Raw genomic sequence first — 26663 nt, 5'->3', positions numbered from 1 at the left:
CTATAGCAAATGTAGATCTGTTTGTTTTCTGTACATGTGAACAGAGGCACTATGCCGGTGAGAGTCTTGAAACCACCATTTTTCGTCTGTAGTCAAATATAAATCTCATTGAAATATTTTAATATTTTGCCACATTAGGGTGAGAAGAACGGAAATCTATCATAATTTCAGGTACAAATGACTATGTCGTAACATTGGAGACACAAAAGACTGCAGATGCTGAAATCTTGAACAATAAAATAAACTACGACAAGAACTCAGCAAGTGAGATGGCATCTGTGGAGGGAATCATCTTCTGCTTAAGCCTTTTGCTCCTCTAGGAGCATAGGCCATTGACAAATGTCCTCCACCTCACTCGGTTGGCGGTTCTTTCGAGATCTCCCCAGTTGAGCCCACTCCCAGACATTTCTGCCTGGACACCTCTTCTCCAGCTATTCCTGGGGCGACCTCGTTTCCTTTTTCCTTGGGGGTTCCATTTCAAGGCTTGCCGGGTGATGTTTGTGGCAGGTTTTCTGAGGGTGTGTCCAATCCAACTCCAGTTTCTCCTTCGAATTTGTAAGTCAATGGGATCCTGGCTTGTTCTTTTCCACAGGTCCACATTGCTTACTTTGTCTCTCCACCAGATGTTTAGTATTCTCCTGAGGCAGGTGTTAATGAATGTTTGCAGCCTGTTTGTTGTGTGTTTTGTTGTTTTCCATGTCTCTGATCCATACAGCATTACCTGCTTCACATTTGAGTTAAAGATGCGTATTTTAGTGTTGATTGAGATGTGTTTTGAGCTCCAGATCTTCCTGAGGGTATGGGGAGAAGGCAGGAACGGGGTACTGATTGAGAATGATCAGCTATGATCACATTGAATGGTGGTGCTGGCTCGAAGGGCTGAATAGCCTACTCCTGTGTCTATTGTCTATTGTCTATTGAGCATGTTAAACACCACCCTAGCCTTATTGATTCTGCTTTTTATGTCTGCATCTGCCCCTCCGGTGGTGTCCACAACACTGCCTGGGTATGTGAATGTTTCTACCTCTTCTAAGGCTGTGCTGTGCATGAGGATAGGGTTGCTGGTTTTGGAGTGGATCTTCATCACCTGTGTCTTTGCAGTATTGGGTATAAGACCAAGTTTTGTTGCAGCTTGTGAGAGTCTGTCCGTCTTCTCCTGCATTTGTATCTGTGTGTGTGAAAAGAGAGCTATGTCGTCTGCAAAGTCAAGATCATCCAGCTGCTCCCACATTGTCCACTGAATTCCACTTCTTTTCCCTTCAGTTGTTTCCATCATGATCCAGTCAATTGCCAGGAGGAACAGGAATGGTGACAGTAGACATCCCTGCTTGACGCCCGTCTTGACACTAAAGCTCTGGGAGAGCTGGCCTGCATGCACAACGTTGCATGAGGTTCCATCGTACGAGTTCTTGATTAAGTTTATGATCTTGGTGGGAATTCCATAGTAGTCCATTAGGTGCCATAGTGTTGTCCTGTCTAAGCTGTCAAACGCTTTCTCAAAGTCGATGAAGTTGATGTACAGGGACGTGGTCCATTCAATAGACTGTTCAATGATGATGAGTAGTGTTGCTATGTGGTCTGTGCATGAGTGAACCTTCAAGAATCCTGCTTGCTGGTCCCGTAGCCTCTTGTCTACAGCTTCCTGAAGACGTTTGAGGATGACCGGTTGAGAATTTTACTGGGTACAAAAAGTAGGGTGATCCCTTGGTAGTTGTTACATTTTCTTAGGTCACCTTTTTTTGGCAGTTTCACAATGTATCCCTCTGCCCATTCTGTGGGTGTCTTTTCCTCTTCCCAAATTCTCCCAAAGAAGCCATAGAGCATGTCTGTCGATGAGTCTACATCTACTTTAAGGGCTTCAGGTGGAATATTGTCAGGGCCAGCAGCCTTGCCAGTTTTCTGTTGCTTGATTGTAGCCTTTATTTCTGATTTTGTTGGTCTATCATGCTTAATTTGTAGTGGTATCCTGACTTTGGGAATATGTGGCTGTACTGCCGGTGGTGGCCTGTTTAGGACATCTTTGAAATGCTCTACCCATCTGTCGAGTTGCCCTCCTGAGTTGAAAGCAGTTAGCCGTTCTTGTCTGTAATTGGTTTATTACTATGCAGGTATGTCCCGGACAATTTCCTTGTGATGGTATATAACTTCCTCATGTTCCTTTGAGTCGCCGCCATTTCTGCCTCCTTGGCTAGCCTCTCCACCTCTGTTCTCTTGTCCCTCCTGATGTTCTTTCGCACTTCTTTGTGGCATCTGTTGTACTCCTTTTGGGCCAAAGCCATTTCAGCTCTTGTTCTTGAGTTGTTCACTTTCTCTTTGAACTTTGTCCTCTGTTGGATTGTGTTGAGGGTTTCTGGTGTTATCCACTCCTTGTGCTTTTGTGCTCTTTTCTCTGGGGCTTCCTCACAGGTTGAGCTCCAAGCAGCTTTTAGGTGTTCTCACTCCTCATTTATTGTCCATCCTTCCTTCCTCCTCAGCTGTAGCTCTGTATTTTCCCTTGCGAGGATATCCTTGAACTTCTCCACCACTTGAACACTGCTGAGGTATTCAGTGGTGTATTTCGCTCTTTGGCTTTTGGCCCGGTGGTATCTCCTCAGCCTTAGCTTGAATTTCCCTACCAGGAGGTGGTGGTCTGAAGCAGTATCTGCTCCTCTTCTTGTTCTGACATCTTCCATGGATCTTCTGAACGTTTTACAGATACAAATGTGGTCAATTTGTTTTTCTGTGACATGATCTGGTGACACCCAAGTTGTTTTGTAGATTGTTTTATGGGGTAATACACTTCCCCCAATCACTAGGTTATTGTTAACACAGGTCTCAGCAAACATCTCGCCATTTTCATTCATTTTCCCCACTCCATGTTTTCCCATTGCTGCCTCATATCCCTCGTTTTGGTCTCCAATCTTAGTGTTGAAGTCACCCATCAGGATAATGAGATCTCTGGCTCCAATACTACCAAGTAGGTGGTTCAAGCTGTCATAGAACCTGTCTTTGACCTCATCCTCTGCATCGTTGGTGGGTGCATGACATTGGATTATGTGGGCTTTCACTCTCTTGTTGTTGGTTTTGAAGGTTGCGGAGATGAGGCGAGAGCTGATGGGTTTCCATGCCATTAGAGCCTTTCTTGTGTCCTTTGTCATCATGATGGCCATTCTCTCTGTATGCTTCGCTCCCTCATCTTCATGTCCAGAGTAGATAATGGACTGCCCGCTGCCCAATTTGATCTCCCCTGACTGTGTCCATCTAGTTTCTGCCAAGCACAGGACTGAGAGATTGTAGCGCACCATTTTGTTGGCATTTGTGGCAGCCATGCCAGCCTGGAACATGGTTCAGATGTTCCCTGTCCCCACAGAGATGGATTTCTTTGGCGTCAGAAGGTGTGTCAGCTTCCCAGCGCCCTTGCGGGTTTGGCTGGGAATCGTCATGTTCCCCGTCGCTGGGGCACCTTCTTCAACCAGGTGTGTAATTTGGTTTTCATTCATCAAAGTTTCTGTAACACACACTTTTTTCCAGGGTGGGGTAGTTAACCCCACGCCCAACCCCCAACCTAGAGGACCAGGGACTGCTTCGTCTGCCTCCTCACCCATGACCTGTCCGGTTTGGTTGAACCTGCCAGGGATATAAAACCCCATAGGGGTTGGATAGGATTGGGAGGGAATGAATAGATGATATTTCAGATCAGGAGCCTTCTTCAGACAGGAAAAGGGTCCTGGCCCAAACCGTTGTCTGTCCATTCCTTCCACAGATGCTGCTGACCCGCTGAGTTCCTCTAGCAGTTTATTTTAATAAGGCTAATATAATAAAATGATTTGTACTAGTATTCTTATGACGGCCGTGTTCTGAAGAGCAGTCAGAGAATGGGGTTCTTCATGTTTTTACTTATGCATTCCAATAGCTTAAAATTCACAAGCTGAATACTTCATCATTTAACTTTCAGAGTGTTTATAATCCAAGGATTTTCCAGATTACACAAGTATTTTTCTATGAATTAGATATCAAGTGAAATTGGTCAGTTCTCAAACCTATACATCTTTTATTAGCCATAACTGTCATTTCATTGACCATTTATCTTTTCCATGTCACCTATAAAGTGGACTCCAAAGCAGAAGGCATGCCTCTTGAAGATCCTTTGGTATTACGAGTCTACTACTGCTTTCTTTTATTCTATGGGAATGCCTTCATTTGCCGATTGATCTGTGGGATACCTTGCAGCCTACCGGCTTAAAACTGCACAAACATTTCGGGCATTGTGATGAATGTGAGCAAACACCTATTCACCCACTGCAGATCATACCTTCAAAGTTCTGAATGACCGACAGTAGACCAAAAGCATTCCTCTCTCTGCTGCAAAAAGAAAAAGAAAAGTTTTATAAAGGCACATATCAAAAATGTAAGACCATATTTTTCCATTCTGGCTTTCAGGCTGGTGAATGATTCAGATGCAGCAGAATTCAACCAAAAACAGATTTATGTTTAAAATGTAGTTTATCCTCTGGCAGAAAACAAGACTAAAAATTTAGCAATGTCTCAGCGGTTGCTCCCATTATCTCACTGTCATTAGGTGTAGGAGTAAAGGTGTGGATGGCACTTTTTTCAGTGCAGGGGTATGTCTGGTATTATTAGCCCTGTCAGCATATAAAGTAAAAATACATTTTACCTCTACATTTTGCAATTACATTTTAACATTTAAAAAACTATTGTCTTTAGTACAGCCAAGACTAAAGAGATTTTCCTAACTTTTTTCAGGATTTAATTATTTGAATGTGCTCCTCAAAACTGAAAATAAGAGCAAACATTAGCAATGTAGTAACTGGAATTTAAACAAAGATTTATTGAATATTATTACAAAGTTTGATCTGAAAAGAAAAATGACGGAACTACATGTGTTATAAAACTTCTTGACAGCTATTCTGAGTAATTCCTAGTGGGAAAGAATCTTACATCAATGCAAATACAATTGCAAAATGTTTAATTTAGTTTAGTTTAGAGAACAGCGCAGAAACTGGCCCTTCAGCCCACCGGGTCCGCACCGACCAGCGATCATCGCATATGGCACTAACCTACACACATGAGGAATATTTTTTGCATTTACCAAGTCAATTAACCTACATACCTGTACATCTTTGGAGTGTGGGTGGAAACCGAAGATCTCGGAGAAAACCCGCGCAGGTCACGGGGAGAACGTGCAAACTCCATACAGACAGCACCTGTAGTCAGGAACGATCCCAGGTCTCCGGCGCAGAAAGGAAGCAATTCTACCGCTGTGCCACCGTCCCACCGTGCCCACCGTGTCTTTAGGAATTAAATCAGATACTAATTTGATTAAAACAAATACTAGGCTCCGTGAGATTCATAGAGAAGTGTACAATATAGAGATCTTCATGCATAGGGTGGAAATGTATCTCTCTTCTTTCGCAGCAGCCTGCTTCATGCACCTTATAGTAGCTGGTGAGAAAGCAACTATGCAGTGACTTAATGCCAATTTTTGGTTACATGGAAGGAGGGAGAGGCAATATAAGATGGGCATGTGGGGAAGAGAGTCTAAAAACGAAATGATAAACTAAATTAGCACTGAAGAACAACAGAAAAGCAAAATTCATGTTTTTGATCAATTTTACTTCATGTGAGCAAACGGCACAAAAAAAAGTTCAATGCTGAATCTGAAATTGCCACTGGATAAGTCTTGTCCTTGGGCAAGGCATAAAAGTGAGTGCTCATGAATCAATGACAATTTTTTGTATTTTTTTGTTGATTTCTATTGAGCACAATGGAAATAAAAATATAAGAATATCAACAGCCACCTGTATCACGAGTCAAGAGTCAAGAGTATTTAATTGTCAAATGTATGGACAATGGATCAATGAAATTCATACTTGCAGCAGCCTAACTGGCCTGTAAACACAGCACTCAAGATAACATAACCATATGATAACAGACCAACCATCATGCAAACCAACCTCCCTTCCTTTGACTTCATCTACACTTCACGCTGCCTTGGCAAAGCCACCAACATAATCCAGACTCACTCCAGTCACTCTCTCTCTTCCCTCTCCCATTGAGCAAGAGACACACAAGTTTGAAAATGTATACCTCAAGATTCAGGGACAGCTTCTTCCCAACAACTATCAGGCAACTGAATCATCCTCTCAGTAGGTAGAGTATGGTAGTTGCCTCCCATCTACCTCATTGGAGATCTTTAAACTATCTTTAATCGGATTTTATTGGACTTTATCTTACACTAAATGATATACCCTTTATACTGTATCTGTATACTGTGGACGGCCTGATTGTAATCATGTACAGTCTTTTCGTTGACTGCATAGCATGCAACAAAAAAGCTTTTCACTCTACCTCGGTACACTTGACATTAATAAACAAAACAAACAAACTAAACTATATTAACATAATAAACAAAACACATTAATAAATTAGTTTTAGTGATACAGCACAGAAGCAGGCCCTTCGGCCCACTGAAACGATGCTGACCAGCGATCCCCATACTCCAGCACTATCCTACACACTAGGGACAATTTACAATATTTACCGAAACTAATTAACCTTCAAACCTGTATGTCTTTGGTGTGGGAGGAAACCGGAGCATCCGGGGATAATCCACGCAGTCATGGGGAGAACGTACAAACTCCGTGCAGACAGCACCCGCAGTCAGGATCATACCTAGGTCTCTGGTGCCCTAAGGCAGCAACTCTACCGTAGCAACTCTACCAAACTAAAAAACTCCAATATTAGTGCAAAAAGCCCGAAGTCCTTATTGCAACCAAGAATGTTCATAGTTTATAGCTGTAAATTATCTTTCTTTAAGCAATCAACGATGATATATTCCCATAGGTTCGACAGCATTTTTTTCAATAAAGGCATCTCGCATCTACTGCCACATCCCCAGTCCTCATTCAACATGATGACAAGTCAGCTTTCCAGTTGCACAGTTTCTAAAAAGAAATGTACTTTGTGAAGTTGTCTCATGGATGGAAGGCAAAGTGCCCTTGACACAGGAGGCACATAGCATCTGTCTGTAGAATTCAAACCACTTGCTTCCTTAAGAGCTGCCTCACACATCTGACGCTGCATTCCCCATGTAAAGGATTCTTCCACAACTCAAATTCTTTATCCAATTATCTGTCTAATGCCAATGTTTATGTGATAGGTAAATATTAGTGTGGGCTCGGTTACTAATCTCCCCTTTGAAAGGAAAGGATGCATACAAATTTAAAGCTGAGCAAGTGATTCTAAACTATGTATGGATCTTACTCCATAAGAATGATGCTTTCAAACTCCTCAAACAAGATCAGAAAATTATGAATTATTTCACTTTAACAGCCTAAATTCTTAAAATAAAATCCCACAACTCCTTTCAGAATATTTTTTTCTGTTCCAAGGGAAAGTTGATTTTACCAGGTAAACGATTTTACTGCTTCCTTTTAAAATTTAGAATCACTAGTTGGAGAGGTGGCTTGTTATATTAGAATAATTTTCACTTCCTAAAACTCGTCCCCTCCTTCACCTCACTCCCTTTCCCAAATGATCATCTAGGGACAGAGCTAGTGTGTTGGGATAGGATGCAGCTCATGAAATCCTTCTCTCAAGTGGAGACAAAAGAGCAATGAAATCTCTCAAGTGCATTTCTTCCAGTTACTTTCTCATATAAATATAGATCTCGTATAACATATGGTTCTTAAGTTGCATTTGCAAATATATATTTTCAATGGACTGTTGCATGTGTAATTTCCATTCCCATGGGATATTTCCTTTTCCCATTTATATTAAGATAGTAATGGAACATTTTATATACAGAGTGTAACATTTTACGATTTTGCACTCTGTACATGGAGAATTGCACAAGGAACATCGACTGAGAATTTGTGTACACATTTCCCACAAATTTTTCATCAATCAACATGAATTATATGAACTCGTGAAACTTACCAAAATACTAAAATACAAACAGAAAGATTATCATTTTAAGATTCTCGAGACACAAGTTTTGAAAAAAACAGGCTGTTTAGTACTTGTGGAAGAAATCCTCCAATAATAAAAAATGATGGATAGAGTGATGTTTTTGAATGAACGAATGAATGAATGAATGAATGAATGTTTATTGGTCAAATATGTGCATATACAAGGAATGTGCCTTGGTGCTCCGCTCACAAATGAAACACAAACATACAGTTAACAATGAAGAATAAAGCATATCCACATCAAAACAATAAGGATACACTATTACAGTGTAAACATGTGGGTGAAAATAAATCAGAGCAAAACTCAAATTTTATTTTTCTTATTGTTCTAAAAATCACCTTTTTGTAATCTTTTAAATGCTGGCTTGATTAACTTACAAATGTAATTTAATAAAAATTACAAAAAAAATACCACTAGCTACAGCAAATTACAGATATTAATGAGATGGATCAATTTAAAATCACCCAATTGAGGATCAGATCAAAGAGCAATTTAACATTCCAAGCTATTATCTTTAGGGAATATAACTGAGCAAAATGTCACTGCTCAGTGACATTCCTTTCTCCATCCTGGCCTTTTGACGGATTTCTCATTGACTTTGTCCCACACAAACCCCATTTCAAATAATAATTCTGTTTTTGCTCCTCGCTTAGGTGAGCAAACCGTTTTATGTCAAAATGGCCATGGATTGACCAAATTACATTAATCACAATGTTATTCCAATGCACTAAAATAAAAATAAAATAAAATGCTGGAAATGCTCAAAGGGTCAGGTCACATCTGTGGGAAGAGAAACAGAGTTAACATTTCAAGTCGAAGACCCTTCATCAGAATTGGGAAAGAGACAAAAGGTATCCAACCTGAAATTTTAAATCGGTTTCTCTTCCCACCAATGCGAGCCGACCTGTTGAAATTTTCAGCGTTTTAACATTTTATTTTAAATTACTATGGGGGTGTCACAGTGGTGCAGGAGGGCGTTACAGTGGAGCAGCGGTAGAGCTGATGCGTTCGATCCTGACTTTCGGGACTGTCTGAGTGGAGTTTGTACATTCTCCCTGTGACCTGCGTGGGTTTTCTCCGGAAGGTCCGGCTTCCTCCCTCACATCAAGGACGTATAGGATTGTACATAAATCATAAAGTTGTCACTAATGTGTGTAGGATAGTGTTAGTGTGCGAGGATCACTGGTCGCCATGGACTCAGTGGGCCAAAGGGCTTGTTTCCGCACTGTTTTTCTAAACTAAACTAAACTAAACTACCATTAAGTGTGTGAAGGAGAGATTTAGGAGATCCTTCCTTCCCACTGCTGTGAGACTGCACAACCAGCACTGTTCCCAGCAGACGAGTCAACTGTAACAGTTAAGAACACACAGAAAACTGATGACAATTTATCCTTGTCTTTACTTTTATCTATAATGTCTTGCTATGCACTTTGCTGCTGTAACTCTGTAAATTTCCCTGGTGTGGGACGAATAAAGGAATATATTATCAGGTAACCATTTTTTGCATGAAAATGGGTGGCCCACAAAAGAAAATTGGAGTGGGCATTCAGTATCTGAACTATTAATGTCCAGGCATGCTGACGCAATTTTCCGGTGATATGTGGAGCAATCTCCTCATCCAGAACAGATGATGGGTGCTAATTGAGGCCTGTCTACCTATTGTGGATGCCATTTAAATACTGTCACCCATATGTAGTTGCTTAGATCCTTTCATCCCAACACTCTCCACTCACAATGAAAATGTATTGTGTTACCCAAACTTTCCCTTCACTAATTCATACAACTCAAAATGTCACAATTATTCCACACTTTGTAAAGGACGTTTCAGATGTCAAAGCACGGTAATTTTGGACTTTAACAAATACGTTGTTGCTGTAGCCGGCCACATTTCACAAAATAGTGTGTTTAGAATCAATTTCAGACATATTGGAATTACTGCTGTCATAAGATATGTCCTTAATCTAAAACGGTTTCTTGAATGTACCCATTGTTCCTCATGTGCCAAATGCAGACTTTGATCTCCTCCGCGTGTTTACACTACAGATGTGAATTTGCAGCTGCTTCACATTCGTAGTGGACTTGTTAATGTAAACCGTGTGGCACCATTCACTCCCACCCTGTTTGAAGTTGCAAAAACTCCCACCTCCGAGAACCGGATTTGGGGTTAGCTGTGAAATTGTAGATTCCCATCAAACTGGTTACAATTCCTAATGGGAATCTCCTGTTGTTTTCAAACATTGAGGGGATATGCATCTTTCTGAGCTCATTCCCATCCCAATCCATTGCAGTTTTGCAACGTTAACGTGGCTTTTGCTCAGCACCAGGATCCAAAACCCCTCTTCACCACCAATCCCCATCCACATCAATATATTTGTATTATGCTGGCTGATACATTGAACATGTCATTTTCTGTCATTCCTTTGCCAAACCTACAACTCTGCTGGTTTATGGAGCTAGTCTTGCAACCCCAATCTTGAGAAGTGCCCCCCCCCCCCTCTGCCCCACATCCAATCTAAATGGTTCCTGAAATGGCTCCTTAAAGATAGCCAGTTTGCCTCCATAATAGAAGCTCAAGGGTGAAAATCTCATCCAAAGCAATTAGCGCATGGCTATCTAGCAGTCTCTGTGAAAGATAAAATCCAGAGGGAGATACCTCATGCTCATGATGGCTCCCCAAAGGTTCCTAGCAGTCCCACGATTTGGGTAGGGAGTCAATCCATGTAAAGACATGATGCAGGCTCGGTTGGAACTTTGATTTAGAGCATTTCCTCCTGACATTTTAATGATTTGCAACATTAGCAACACTCTTCTACCATTAAATGTTGATGCTAAGCACTCACAATAAGTGCTTTCAGACCCATACATCCCGTCCTTTGGGAAAGCAACTTTAAAATATTTTCTTTCTTACTGCGTCCATGTTTTGTTGGCCCTGAAATGTCGTAAGGGCTTTTACAAGCTTGCAAGAGACCAGCTGATCTTTGTTTTTGCCATTTCCTTGGAAGTGGAATCCCACTTAAAGGTCAGGATTCTTTTTGTGTAAACTCATTTGGAATTGAAGGATAAAATGGTTGAGAGGAAGTGAAATGCTTCACCTGATTTTCACTGTACCTAGTCTAGTGTACACATGGCCATAAACTAAACTGAACTGAACTGAATTTCATTTACATAGAAAGAATGAAGGAAGAAGTAATATCATGAAAAATATTGAATAAACGTACTGACTGTCAAGAAGATGAAAGGTGAAATGTTGGAATATAATTTGTCATATTCTGTTAGAGGAAACAAAGTGGTACATAACTGAGAGCATGTACCCAATGTGATTAATTTGTAGCTTGAGGGGAAGCTTGGTGGGTGTGTTGAAGGCAAGCCTTTGCAGGCGCTGTTACAAAATAACTTCAGCACTCGCTAAACTATTTCAGGGGTAGAATTTCTTCTTCATATGAGGGGGTGAGCTGTTTACCAAAGATGTGTTTTGACTCGCTCTCTGAGTTCTCGGGCAGCCCTGATTGCAACAAGAATGGCATTTACGCTCGAGAATAGTGTATCTTCTTGCCATCGGCTCCTTCGGCTGGACCTGAAGACACAAGGAATTACGGACGCTGATTTACAAAAATAAGGCACGGCACAGAGTGAAGTTACAGAGTGGCGCAGCAGTTGATTTGCTGCCTTACAGCTGCCAGAAACCCGGGTTTGATCCTGACTACGGGTGCTGTCTGTACAGAGTTTGAATGTTCTCCGAAACATGGGTAGATGATGTTTCGGGTCGGGACTCATTTTCAGACAGGGGAGAGACAAGTGAATGTTAGGTGGGGGCGGGTCCTGAAGGATGTTCTCAAACCTGCATGGGTTTTCTCCGGGTGTTCCGGTATCCTCCCACACTCCAAAGACGTACAGGTTTGTAGGGTAATTGGCTTTGGTAAGTTATAAAATTGGCCCTAGTGTTCAGGATAATGCTAATCTACAGGATCGCTGGTCGGCGCGGACTCAGTGGGCTGAAGGGCCTGTTTTCAGGCTGTATCTCCAAAGTCTAAAAGTCTAAAGACACAAATTGCTGGAGTAACTCAGCAAACTAGGCAGCATATCATATCATATCATATATATACAGCCGGAAACAGGCCTTTTCGGCCCTCCAAGTCCGTGCCGCCCAGCGATCCCCGTACATTAACACTATCCTACACCCACTAGGGACAATTTTTACATTTACCCAGCCAATTAACCTACATACCTGTACGTCTTTGGAGTGTGGGAGGAAACCGAAGATCTCGGAGAAAACCCACGCAGGTCACGGGGAGAACGTACAAACTCCTTACAGTGCAGCACCCGTAGTAAGGATCGAACCTGAGTCTCCGGCGCTGCATTCGCTGTAAAGCAGCAACTCTACCGCTGCGCTACCGTGCCGCCCTCATCTCAGGAGAACATGGATAAGAACGTTTCGGGTCGGAACCATTATTCAGAATGACTGCAGAAGGGGAAGGGAAGAATAGCGAAAGAGAGATGGGAGCATGATCTGAAGAAAAGAGTTGTTTCCTTTCTCAAAATGAACCGGCTTATACCTGTCTCCTCTCAGGACAAGGCAGACATGAAAAATCTGTGTTAAACCATGACAACGGGCAGGTGCTAATTTATTGAACCACTCTTGTTTCTTCATTTTCTCGCCCAGGAAACCTTGCTCCACCACCCATTCAACCAGCTGCGTAAATAACAGTGAGGGCACATGCCTCACATGTGAATTAAACTGATGCAAGGCCACTCTGTGCATTGGAAACACTCAACGTCAAAGATAAAATTAACTTGTACCACCTATAGGGCCACAACAAAAGTGCAGGTCATTGATGGATAAAGAGTGATCGCAGCTGATGAAGATTCATCAGCACAAACTTTGCGAGCCATTCAGAAATCAGTGACTAAACCAGTGGCCATGAGTACTGTGGGAACAGCTTTCCTGTCTCTGAGTCTAAAAGCACATGTAATCCACATGACACAAGCTCCTTATAAACCATGCTTTATTATTCCAGTAACACATTTGGGTGGCACAGTGGTGCAGCGGTAGAGTTGCTGCCTTACTGTGCCAGAGTCAGTTCAATCCTGACTAAGGGTACCGTCTGTACGGAGTTTGTATGTTCTCCCCGCGACCGCGTGGGTTTTCCTCGGGTGCTCCAGTTTCCTCCCACACTCCAAAGACGTACAGGTTTGGAAGTTAATTGGCTTTGGTAAAGGTGGTAAATTGTTTCTAGTGTGTCGGATAGTGCTCGTGTACGGGGTGATCGCTGGTCAACTCGGACTCGGTGGACCGAAGGGTTTGTTTTTGTGCTATATCTCTAAACTAAATATTTAATGAAAATACAAAGTGCTGGAGGAACTCATTTGGTCAGGCAGCATCTGCAGAAGGAAATGCATAGACAACGTTTCGGGTTAGAACCCTACTTCAGACAAACGTTTTATAACCTTATATAATCGACCACAAAGATACAGGTAACTCTTTTTGCCATAAAGTCCAGAGTTTTCTCTGGTTCTCTTTACATAGAAACATAGAAAAATAGGTGCAGGGCTAGGCCATTCGGCCCTTCGAGTTAGCACCGCCATTCAATATGATCATGGCTGATCATCTAAAATCAGTACCCTGTTCCTGCTTTTTTCCCATATCCCTTGATTCCTTTAGCCCTAAGAGCTAAATCTAACTCTCTCTTGAAAACATCCAGTGAATTGGCCTCCACTGCCTTCTGTGGCAGAGAATTCCACAGATTCGCAACTCTCTGGGTGAAAACGTTTTTCCACATTTCAGTCCTAAATGAGATTAAACTTATTCTTAAACTGTGACCCTTGGCTCTGGACTCCCCCAACATCGGGAACATTTTTCCTGCATTTTTAAGAATAGTATATGTTTCTACAAGATCCCCTCTCATCCTTCTAAATTCCAGTGAATACAAGCCCAGTCAACCCACTCTTTCATTCACAAAATGCTGGAGTAACTCAGCAGGTCGGGCAGCATCTCGGGAGAGAAGGAATGGGTGGCGTTTCGGGTCGAGAACCTTCTTTGGTATGTCCACTCTTTCATTATATGTTAGTCCCGCCATCCCGGGAATTAACCTGGTGAACCTACACTGCAATCCCCCAATAGCAATAATGTCCTTCCTCAAATTAGGAGACCAAAATTGCACACAATACTCCAGGTGCGGTCTCTCTTCATTTAAGATACCCAATGAAACTTATCACTCTTTACATTACCTCGACTAATTCCTCCATTTATAGATCATGGTGGAATTTTGTTTGATAACAGTCCTATGTAGTGCCTTGGTACAAAGTTTACCATTAAAGGTGTTGTTATACGAAACTGAGGTGACTGCATGTGCTATTTGGCGCTATATTCCTCAAAATGCTGGCGAAAAGAAAGGTGGGACAAATTTATATTGTTTTCTCTGGAGCACGAAGGTTGAGGGAAGACCTGATAGAAGTATATCAAATACTGAAAGCCATAGATAGGGCAGACTGTCAGAAACTTTTTCCCAGGGTGGAGTGGTCAAAGACTAGAAGGCATAGCTCTATGGTGGGAGGGGCAAAATTTAAAGATGTGCGGGGAAAGTTTTCTTCACAGAGAGTGGAGGATGTCTGGAACAAAGATAGACACAAAATGCTGGAGTAACTCAGCGGGTCAGGCAGCATCTCTGGAGAAGTGGGGCAAGTGACGTTTTGGGTCAAGACCCTTTTTCGGACTTTGTCAGGGAACGCCAGGGTTGGTGGCGGTAGCAGATAGTGGTATTTAAGATATTCTTGGATAAGCACTTGGAAGTACAGGGAATGGAGGGATATGGATCACATGCAAGCAGAGAAGTTTAACTTGGCATTAGGTTTGGTACAGATATTGTGGGCTGAAGGGCCTATTCCTGTGCCGTACAGTTTTATGTATGTTCTATGCTAATATTTATAGAAAGATATTCTACTTGGACATCACCTCCATCTTTTCTGTTTTGTTTGTGTGTCCGCTCATCAGCTCTAATTGGGAAAGCTAACTTCCTGACTCAGGTGCACCTTTTTAAAATCCACCAAACTTTCACCAAAATGTCACCAAAATAAAATGAACAGGATATGTCTATCTTTAGTATAAACCACCATCTGCAGTTCCTTCCCATACATGATTTTCCACATATTCTGTAGCATAACTATGCACAAATGTAAAATAGAAAAGGAACAGGTAACATAAGGTGACATTGATTCTGAAGAAGGGTTCTGACCCAAAAAGTCATCTGTTCCTTTTCTCCAGCGTGGCACAGAGGCACACAGGTAGAGTTGCTGCCTTACAGTGCCCACAGTGCCAGAGGCTTGGGTTTGATCCCGAGTGCTTGTCTGTACAGAGTTTGTACGTTTTCCCCGTGACTGCGTGGGTTTTCTCCGATATCTTCAATTTCTTCCCACACTCCAAAGACGTACTGGTTTGTAGGTAAATTGGCTAGGTATAAATGTAAATTGTCCCTAGTGTTTGTAGGATAGTGTTAATTTGCGGGGATCGCTGGTCAGTGCAAACTCGGTGGGCCGAAGAGCCTGTTTCCGTAGAGTATCCCTAAACTAAGCTAAACCAAGATTCTGCCTGACCCACTGAGTTGCTCCAGCACTTTGTGTCTTTGTGGAAAATCATGTCCACTAAGGGACATTTCGGCTTTAGTTTCAATATAAATTTGTTATTCGTACGTATAATAAAATCTAGAACAATCCTTATTTTTTGCGCTACATTAAAACCAACATATTTCTCAATATTTTAATGCTTCTTAAATGCCAGTAAGGACAAGTCAAATAAACTCCTAATTATTTACCAGCTTTTCTCAATAAATCTTTGTGAGAACTTAACAAAAAATCTCCCCTGGATCACTTTGTACAAGGGGAACGAAAAATTGCAAAAAGCCTAGGTTGAACAGTTCTTTTCAAAGTTTGAATGCTTAATGTACATAATTTTGATTTAATTATCGATCATATTTCCACCATTTATTTTCCAGTCCTTCACTGTGATCTCATCTATTTTTATATCCATTTCCTTTGAGGACACTGCAGCTGGTTCTAATGCTTACAAAGCACCTCCACAAGATTTGGAGCCATGCAACCAAACAATTCATTCTGTGTGGTATATTGTCCTTTATCCCAGGAGTCCAAACTCTGTTTAATTCCTTACCTCATCTCTACAGGTGCAGAACACAAAGTAACTCTTCTGTAGTACAATGTACAACCAAGTTCACTTCTGAACTCTTCACATTGTTAAGAGTTATTTCCCTAATGTTGTTGCTGATTGCAGGTTACGAATAATGATCCAGCTCGCTGGCCAGGTGTAAGAAACAGCTGTCCTTGGCCAGCTAAGGCTTTGCAAAGTTGATAAAAGTGTCATGCTTGAGAAAAACAGACTGATAAGAGAGCAAACCCATCAATATCCTTTTTCTATTCTTATTCTTATATAAACCTTATGAAGTATTCAACCCTGTAAGATATTTAACATATTTACCCAGAAATTTAAGGACTGAAGCGATCATACAGAGTATAAAACTATCTGCTGCAAAGGGAGGATTGCAGTGTTCTGAGTTACAAAGAGTTACAAAGGTACACTGCACTCTGTACCTTCCTCTTTGCTCTATCTATTGTACTTGAGTTTGAACTGATTGTATCTATAAATGGTATATCTGATATCTGTTTGGATAGCATGCAAAACAAAGCTTTTCACTGTACCTCGGAATGTGTGACAATAATAAACCTAAGCCTAAGCCTAAACTAGGGTGTCTCTCTGCATGATACATTTTTAAAAACTTAACATGTCAGTACAGCAAGTATTTAGGAAAACTAACAGAATGTCATCATTTATTTTTCGACTAATATCTTGTATGGGCCAGTTGTCTCACGAAGAAACACTGGACAGTCTTGGTGTGTATCTGCTGGAGTTCAGAAAAGTCAGAAGAGACTACTTTGCTGCAAATTTATATGTTCATATGCTCTGTGCTTGTTTTTCATGGTTAACCATTTTCTTCAAATATCAAAATTAATTGCTCTCATGTTCAAAATGACAGAATCATTCAGTTGAACAGTCTAGTCAAATAGTTCTAATGATGTAACTGGAAATGATATTACTACATAAATTGAAATATTCAGCACAAGAAATATTTGTTGTTAAATAGGTTAAGTTGATCCTTATGTAGCATAAAATGAATGGGGGGAAATGAAAACCACAAACTGAGATAATCTGTGGTTTCTTTTTTGCTAAGTAGTATATTATAATGCTCTGGCTCCAGTTGTGGCTATTTCAATATCATATGCCATTACCATCATGTCTGGGAAGAGGCTTGGTTTAATCTGGCTCAGCATGTGCAATACCAGACTGCCAACCCATTGATAAAGCAGCTCAACACATGGACTAGAATTAAAGCCAGTACTCTGATAATGTGGTTATATTTTTAAAGTTTATATGAAAATCTTTCTTTGGAGAATATTCCCACTTGAGAAACACTTCCATCTTGATGATCATCAGCGTAGGACCACCTCAAAGCTGAGTAGACTGAGTGGTGGAGTAGACTCGATAGGCCGAATGGCCTAATTCTACTCCTATAACTTGTGAAAGCTGTGTCCTCAGTACCTGCTCAACTCTTTCTATACCCATGACTGTGTAGCCAGAAACATTTCCAAAGCCATCTTTACATTCGCCCAATATACCACTGATATTGGATGAATAACAGGCACGGTGGCGCAGCAGTAGAGTTGCTGCCTTACAGCGGGTTCAATCCTGACTATGGGTGCTATCTGTACAGTTTTATGTTCTCCCTGTGATCATGTTGGTTTGCTCTGGGTTGTCCAGTTTCCTCCCACACTACAAAGATGTACAGGTTTGTAGGTTAATTGGCTTCGGTAAAATTGTAAATTGACCCTGGTGTTTGGGATAGTACTAGTGTACGGGATGAGCACTGGTCAGCGCGGACTCAGTGGGCCGAGGAGCCGACTGCAGAAGGCTAATTGATAATCTGATTGAATAATGCCAGATCAACAATCTTGCTCTAAAGGAACCAATTGACCAAGGAACCAATTGTTGACTTCAAGAACAGAAAGCCAAGGATCAATGAACCTGTCTTAATTGACAGGATGGTGGTGAAGAAAGTCAAAGGCTTCGAGTTCTTGTGTGAGCATATCTGAAGATCAGTCCTGCACAATGATGCAATCACAAAGAAAACATCAATGCGTCTACTTGCTTCGAAGATTGAGGAGATTTAGTATGTCACCGAATATACTAACGAAGTCTAAAGCACCGTTTCTCTACCGGGGTTCCCAGGAACCCTAGGGTTCTGCGAGAGGTCGCTAGGGGTTCTGAGAGAAATAGTGATAAATAGGCTAATCATATGTAAATGCATTTTTGAGTCCATTTTGCGTTTAATTTCATATTTATAATTTTATAATACACATACGGCATATTCTTGGAAAATTATTGGGTATTATAATAAAGTCTTCAACCTGTTATATTATTTAAAAGTATAATAATCATAGGGAATATGTTTAGCGACATCTATACGACGTCAATATGAAGCGGCCTTTAGTGGTCAGTGGACAGGAGCTGTACTTGACGGATTTGTGAATCAAAACTCACTCGAGTACAGACGCATGCACGGTCTCCATCAGTCCTGTCTGTGCTTCCTGGCATGCAGGTACAGCACCTCTTTCACCCACGTTATTTAATCATTTTTGCCCATCATTTAGGGATGTTATATGAATTTTCAAAATTTAAGTATGTTTATGTTTATTTTTGTTAGTTTATGAAAAGTTTGTGTTTATATATGTTTTTGTTAATTTATGAAAAGTTTATGTGTGTTGTTCTCTCTCTCTCTCTCTCTCTCTCTCTCTCTCTCTCTCTCTCTCTCTCTCTCTCTCTCTCTCGCTCTCTCTCTCTCTCTCTCTCGCTCTCTTTCCTCCAAGGTTAGTTCTGCTTGCAAAGAGAAATAACGAGATTAATAAAGATATATAATTTTTATGTAGGGGTTCCCTGAGACACAAAAATTATTTCAAGTGTTCCACAAGGGTAAAAAGGTTGAGAAACACTGGTCTATAGATTGTACCTGCCATTATTTAACTGGAAAAAAATTATGCTCATCCAACTTTGGGTATCTAAACAGGTTAACAATTTGGAGATAGTAGAGGAATCAAGAGATGTGCTGTGGCAAAGCTGGATGTTAAAGATACCAAGGCACCACTTGGACATGGCAACTTGGAAAGTTCACCTCATTCCATAACTTGGAGACCAAGACAATGGATATTTTTAAGGCGGAGATTGGCAGATTATTGATCAGTAAGAGAATCAGGGGTTACGGGGAGAAGGCAGGAGAATGGGGTTGAGAGGGAAAGATAGATCAGCCATGATTGAATGGCAGAGTAGACTTGATGGGCCGAATGGCCTAATTCTGCTCCTAGACCTTATGAATTTATGAACATCCCATTAGGCACCATTTAAATAATGGTTGCTAGGAACTGACTGTGTGTACATTATGTCATGATTATCTGCATGTTAACAGTGGATACATTTCAAAAACAATCCATTAAAAGTGAAACATTTTGAGATATCCTTATAAAGTGGAAAAGAGATAATCTTTACTATTATAAAAATCAAACAGCTGGAGGGGATCAGCAGGTTGAACAGTATTTTGTGTGGGGAAAGGAACTGGTAATGTCACAGGTCAAGTCCTTGCATCAGGAATGCAGGGTCTCAACCCAAAATGTCACCAATTCCTAACTCCCATAGATGCTGCTCAACATACTGCATTCCTCCAGAAGATGGTTTTTGCTCCAGTTTCCAGCATCTGCAGTCTCTTCTGTCTCAGTCTTCACTATTGTCTCCATTTCCAAATAATGTCCACCATGGCCAATGTTCCATTTGAATTAAGCACAGTAGGAGCAGTTTATACGGATCAGACTGATTTAATTAAAGATACCTCAAGTAGGTTAGATGTGGAGGCACGGTGGCACAGCGGTAGAGTTGCTACCTTACAGCGAATGCAGCGCCGGAGATCATGCACGGGTGCTGTCTGTATGCAGTTTGTACCTTCTCCCCGTGACCTGCGTGGGTTTCATCCGAGATCTTCGGTTTCTTCCCACACTCCAAAGACGTAAAGGTTTGTAGGTTAATTGGCTTGGTAAATGTAAAAATAACTGTCCCTAGTGTGTATAGGATAGTGATAATATGCGGGGATTGCTGGTCGATGCGGACTAGGTGGGCCGAAGGGCCTGTTTCCGTGCTGTACCTTTGAACTAAAAAACTAAAAAAAGATGGAAGCAGGGATTTATCCGTCTCTACCTCAATCATTGGATATTATTCATTTCCATTCATTCAAACAGTCCTGCCATTCCTCAAACAAGAGATTGTCACAAAATGCTGGAGTAACTCAGCGGGACAGGCAGCATCTCTGGATAGAAGGAATGGTTGACATTTCGGGTCGAGACCCCTCTTCAGACTCAATCTGTCTCGACCCGAAACGTCAACCATTCCTCCTATCCAGAGATGCTGCCTGTCCCGCTGAGTTACTCCAGCATTTTGTGTCTATCTTCAGTTTAAACCAGCATGTGCAGTTCCTTCCTACAACATTCCTCAAACAGGAGTCATCTAGACTTCGGATGTACTTTGGGCTACTTTGTTAGTTATTTTGCTAATATGACTGCACAACCTTAACTGGAAATGCTGACTTCCAAATGTTTTAATGAGAGTAACTCATACTTTGCATTACTTCTTGAGTACAAATGTTGCAACATGTCCTCTGACTTATGAATTATTCTTGTTTAAAAGTACTAAAGATAAAGTGGGTTACAGCAATCAAGCTTCAAGTTCTATCCCATCCCTTTTTGTTCTGGCACTGTTCGTGAAATTGATATGTTGTTTCATGTTACACCCATAGATCCCACAATGCACAAATTATTGTTGACCACGGTTATTAATAATGCACCCAAAATGAAGACTCTTTTGATAATCTGTGATTATAAATGATCCAGCTTTGTAAACCAACTACAAGGCAGATGATGTTTGTAGAAGAGAACTTTGTTATCCCAGACAGAATAATTGTGTCAGCCTAAATGTATACAATAAATCATTTTATATGCCGGCATTTTTCACTTCACTACAACATCTATTCAGGAATGTTGTCACAATCAAGTAAGAGTCATAGGGTCATATGGCTTCAGCCAACTTTTCCATGCCGACCAAGATGCCCTACCCTCACTAGTCCCATTTGCCCATGGTCAGTACATATCCCTCTAAACCTTTCCTGCCCATGTGGCTGTCAAAGTGTTTTTATATGCTGTTATAGTATCTATCCCAACTACCTCATCTGGCAGTTCATTCCCTACACCCATCATCCTCTGAGTGAAAAAGTTGCCCCTCAGGTTCATATCAAATTTTTCTCCTCTCACCTTAAACTTATGTCCTTTTGTTTTGGATTTCCCTACCCTGGGTAAAAGACTGTGCATCTACCCTATCTTGTCCCCTCATGATTTTACGCATCTCTATAAGATCACCACTCAGCCTCGTATGCTCCTAGGAATAAAGTCCTAGCCTGCCCAACTTCTCCCTATAGCTCAGCCTCTCAAATCCATGAAGATCTCTGAGTTAATGTGTGGAGCTTGGGAGCAACACATGGGTGCAGTGTAGCATTCTGAACTTGAGTAAATCCTCATGCCCATGATGACTCCTGGTCTCTGCTAGAGGGGAAGGAGATAAATTCCCCTCCCTTTCAGTATAGAGTCCGTTCACATATGGACTCTATGTGTCAGTCTATATACAGGCCATTTACTGAGACTTTAGGATATGGCATCAAATCCATAAACCATATGGACTATTCTATATGCTGGAATAGTCCATAATTCTATTGGACTATTAGCATATAAATTATATATGCTATAGACATATAGCATGTGTCCATTGCCCCAGGAACTATCATACCACCAGCCCATTTTATGTATTTACAGAGAGGATAACGTTTAGATCCAAATCAGCCACATACAGTTGAAAAATATCTTTCCACTGCAAGATGTGATATGGTGTTGATGTGCATGTTAATTATGTGCTAGATTAAGGCAGGAACAAATATAACCGACTGTCTCCTAGTTCACTGAGATCCAGGCCTTAATGGCACCATCTAGGGACCATTCCAAACCCACTGAGCCACAGGGAGCTGGATGAGAGGTGCCAAATACCCAAAGTAAATCTGTCTACAGGCATTATTGCCAAAAAACATTAAAACAGATCCTTTGAAAGCTCCTTGAAAATCAGCCACAACAAAGCTTGAGGTAATCCAAGGAGGGGGACAATCCTGTTGCTGGGGCAGTGTGGCTGGAGGGACACAAGTAGTTGTTCTGAGGGGCCAGGAAGGGTGTACCTGCTCCTGCTAACTTCACAGTTTGCAGAATTATTTGAAGAACTCCATGTCCTCTGTCCTTGGTTTAGTTGCCACCCATGAACTGATAATCTGTGCTCAGACCAGGCTAGAAATGAGTGCAGAAGCTCATCTCAATTCTGAGGCCTGCACTTGTCTTGGCCGTTAGCTAGAGTTGACTAAAAATAAGGCTAATGTTATGCTGGTCCAAAATGCTAAGTTGGTTTAGAATGTAGAAACAAGGAACTGCAGATGCTGGTTAAGGAGCAAAAGGACATAAATGCTGGAGTAACTCAACAGGTCAGGCAGCATTACGTTCATATTTATTTTCAATTTTGTCCAGGAATTTAAACTTGGAGGTTGTGAGGAGTCTGGGCTCAGGGGTAGGGGAGGTGATTTTAATGTTTGCATGTTCATAATCAAATCCATTAATCCACTAATTTCAAAATTAGTTTCACATTCTGATGCTTGGTTTGTAGACTGGCATGTAGTGTTTGAACAACCGAAACCACAGCCATTCTAAAAAGCAGACTAATTTTCTAAATTAATTTTGGCTCCACATTGGCATGAACTTGCACATGAAAAATTGCAAAGCATCATCATTTTTCAGCTGCTTTTAAAACATTCTTTGTTCCTGGTTCCCATTGATTTTCAAGCAATAAGCCTCAAGTTCTTGGGTTTAAAGGCTACATGTACAAATCTTTCAAAGTTTACAATGTTGGATAATTTTTAAAAACATATATAAATAGAATATCATTAGCTATGCTGTAGTATATTTAAAAAGACAAAACAATAGAGTCTTATGTAAAATGAAGCTAATGATCTTGGAAACCTGGTGCCCAAAGTTTCGAATGAAACATATTTATATGAAAAAAGAATTCAACACAAGTTTACAATCACAATAGGCATAACTCTAGTGAGTCCCCTAACAGTAACCTAACCAGAACAAACTAACCAGATGTTTCAGACGAGGGTAACATTGACTGGTGATTTTTTAGCCATTTCAGGCAAACATCTGTTTGCAACATCTAGCACATCTCATAGAGACATAGAAAATAGGTGCAGGAGTAGGCCATTCAGCCCTTCGAGCCAGCACCGCCATTCAAAATGATCATGGCTGATCATTCAAAATCAGTACCCTGATCCTTTCTCCCCATATCCCTTGATTCAATTAGCCCTAAGAGCTATATCTAACTCTCTCTTGTAAACATCCAGTGAATTGGCACCCACTGCCCTCTGTGGCAGAGAATTCATAACTCTCTGGGTGAAAATGGTTTTACTCATCTCAGTCCTAATGGCCTACCCCTTATTCTTAAACTGACTCCTGGTTCTGGACAGGGGGAAGATTCTGAACATGGGGAAGATTTTTCCTGCATCCAGCCTGTCCAATCCCTTAAGAATTTAATGTTTCTATAAGATTCCCTCATCCTTCTAAATTCTAGTGAATATAAGCCCAGTCGACCCATTCTTTCATCATATGTCAGTTCCGCCATCCCAGGAATTAACATGGTGAACCTACGCTGCACTCCTCCAATAGCAATATTGAAACGAGGTATCATGCTAATTCTCCAGCCTGGAATTGTGAACCCAGGAGGTCACTTCATCATTATGATCAGCCAACCCAAGAATGGGGGCTGCTCAGAAAAAAGTACACAGGATGAATATACTGCAATTTACAGATAAGAATTTGATAATCAAAGCAAAAGTGATCAAGGAGGTAACTCAGAATGTTGGCAGGACCAAGTGGGCTATTCCTGGATCTATAACATAACTGCCCATGTGCCAACCATGGTCCCATGGTTGTGTAAATCCTGGCCTTACCTTGCCATGGGCCCTGATATAGCCGATTTTCATCAGGACATTTTATTAAATATCTTTAAGGGACCAAAGATATGCGTTATCAAGGTCTATTGCTGTCAGGTGCTCACCAATCTGATGATTCCATATCTTTCACTGTGTTTTTTTTGTCATTGTCTTCTGCTTCAATGACTGTCCCTCTACACTCCATTTTAAATGAAACTATGGGTCTTCATTTGGATATTTATCCGGGCTGCTCCATCCTTTCAGTGTGCGTTCATCCACTTGCTTGAGGGTACATTTTACTGAAGCATCTGATTAATCACTGTTATTTTGCTTATTAAATCCTTATCTTTCAGTAACAGTGTGAACATTATGCTTTCTTTCCTGATCTCAGACAATCTATGTGGTAATCTGAACAAACTGTCATCAACTGCATTTTGCTTCAATGACTAATATTCAATTGTATGTTCATCCTGTGACTGTAAAATGACCATCTTTGCACCCCTGGCAGCCATAGTTACGATCAAACCCGGGTCTCTGGTGCTGTAAGGTCGCAACTCTATTACTGTGCCACTGTACCATGACTGCTAATGAGAAAACTCTCCTTTGTGTGCCAATGCTGTATCAGAAACAATTTTCTTATTTGTTCTGGCATGAAAAGCATTTGTACCTGGATTAACGGAACAATTTTATGGGGAATAAATACCAGTAGGATGCTAATGCTGATTTGTGTTATTCCGGGTCATATGATGCTGTCCCTCTTTCAGAACCAAACGTTTGTCCTTTGCCTTTAAACTACCATTATATGTGTTCCTGTGGAAGGGACAAAATTCAATAGCATTTTTAGCAGCCATTGGTTTAGTGGAAATGGTTGTTGAAGGTGGCGCAGCGACAGAGCTGCTGCCTTACAGCGCTTGCAGACCTGGGTTCAATCTCAACGACAGGTGCTGTCTATACGGAGTTTTGTACGCTCTCCCCGTGACAGCGTGAGATCTTTGGTTTTCTCCCACACTCCAAAGACGTACAGGTTTGTAAGTTCATTGGCTTGGTGTATGTGTAAATTGTCCTAGTTTGTGTAGGAAATTGTTAATGTGCAGGGATCACTGGTCGGTGCGGTCTCGGTGGGCCATAGGGCCTGTTTCTGCGCTGTATCACTAAACTAAACTAAATTGATGGTCAACGCAGACTTGGTGGGACAAAGAGCCCACAAATGAATCAAGGTTTTTATGCCTTACAGCTTAAAATTGATTCTATTATCCCTTTATGAAAACCTGTCCCTCAGTTCACAATCTGAAACTCTCCAAGGTTGCAGTGCCTGGGGTGGCAGAGTAATGCAGCTGGTGAAGCCACTGCCTCACTGCATAAGAGTCTTGGGTTTAATCCTGACCTCGGGTGCTATCTGTATGGAGAACCCTGTTGGTTTCCTCCAGGTATTCTGGTTTTCTCCCACATCCCAAAGATGTGTAGGTTGGTAAATTAATTGCCCACTGTAAATGGCGGCTCATACATAGAGGAAAATCAATTAAGATAGGCGCAAAAAGCTGGAGTAACTGAGCGGGTCAGACAGCATCTCTGGAGAAAAGGAATAGGTGACGTTTCGGGTTGAGACCCTTCTTCAGGTTGAATAAAATAATCTGAGGGCAGTTAATTAGCATGTGGGAAGAATTATTAAAAATGTAGGATTCATGTAAATGGTGGTTGACGGTCAGCATGGACTTGTTGCACCGAAAGAACTATTACCATGCTGTATTTCCCAACAAATCCCCATAAATCTATAAAAGGTCTTTCAGCACCACTTTGTAGCTCTCTGTATCTCAAAAAGGCTCGCGGGTCAAGGATTCTTCGAACCTCTGAACTGTAGAAGCGCCAAACTATAAATAGGATAGAAATACAACCATTTCAGAGTGCGTATTTTGGTGTCATTTGGCCAGGTGATCAAACAATCAAAAGTGTAGTTAACAGTAAGATACTGTGTATGTTGCAAAACAGTCGGATAAGGTGGATTACATTTGGAACCGAGCCATAGTAAAGTAGTGTTCCTGACCTCATTAATAATAAATATTAACTGTGCTACATAGTTTTTCCACACTCAGACCTCCCACACATCTGCAAAATATTCCCTCTTCTCATCTTAAACGACCAAATTCCAATCTTAATTAGATTTTTGTGAGTCATTCTATGCGCACAGAATTGTATCAATGTGTAGATGGACTTACTGAGATGGAAACCAATGTCCAAATAGGACCTTGCAAAACTTGCCTAATAAACTTTAACCTAACCTTTTAAACATGATATATGTTTCAGAATATCCCCACACCACAATCTCTTCAGAACATACTTTAGACATTCCTGATGGAGTAAAGTGTGCACTTGGCACTACATTTTAGTTTACTCCCCCTCTAACTGGCCTGTAATGTTTTCCATGTCGACAGAACTACATCCTTATGGGGTCTGGCTCAGAAAATACTACCAGATACATAGTCAGAGAAACCGTCAGAGACTCCTCCACACTCACCACATTCAAAA

At 41.2% G+C, this 26663-nt stretch overlaps 1 pseudogene; it reads right to left on the bottom strand.

Annotated features, from left to right (window-relative positions):
- Window positions 1-316: 316 nt before the first annotated feature.
- LOC144593001 (uncharacterized) overlaps window positions 317-26663 on the bottom strand; it is a 41495-nt pseudogene continuing 15148 nt past the window's right edge.

This window comes from Rhinoraja longicauda, chromosome 4 (assembly GCF_053455715.1).
Source record: "Rhinoraja longicauda isolate Sanriku21f chromosome 4, sRhiLon1.1, whole genome shotgun sequence".
Taxonomy (NCBI): domain Eukaryota; kingdom Metazoa; phylum Chordata; class Chondrichthyes; order Rajiformes; family Arhynchobatidae; genus Rhinoraja; species Rhinoraja longicauda.
The sequence above is the reverse complement of the archived record's forward strand: the minus strand, read 5'-3'. Positions and strand labels throughout refer to the sequence as shown.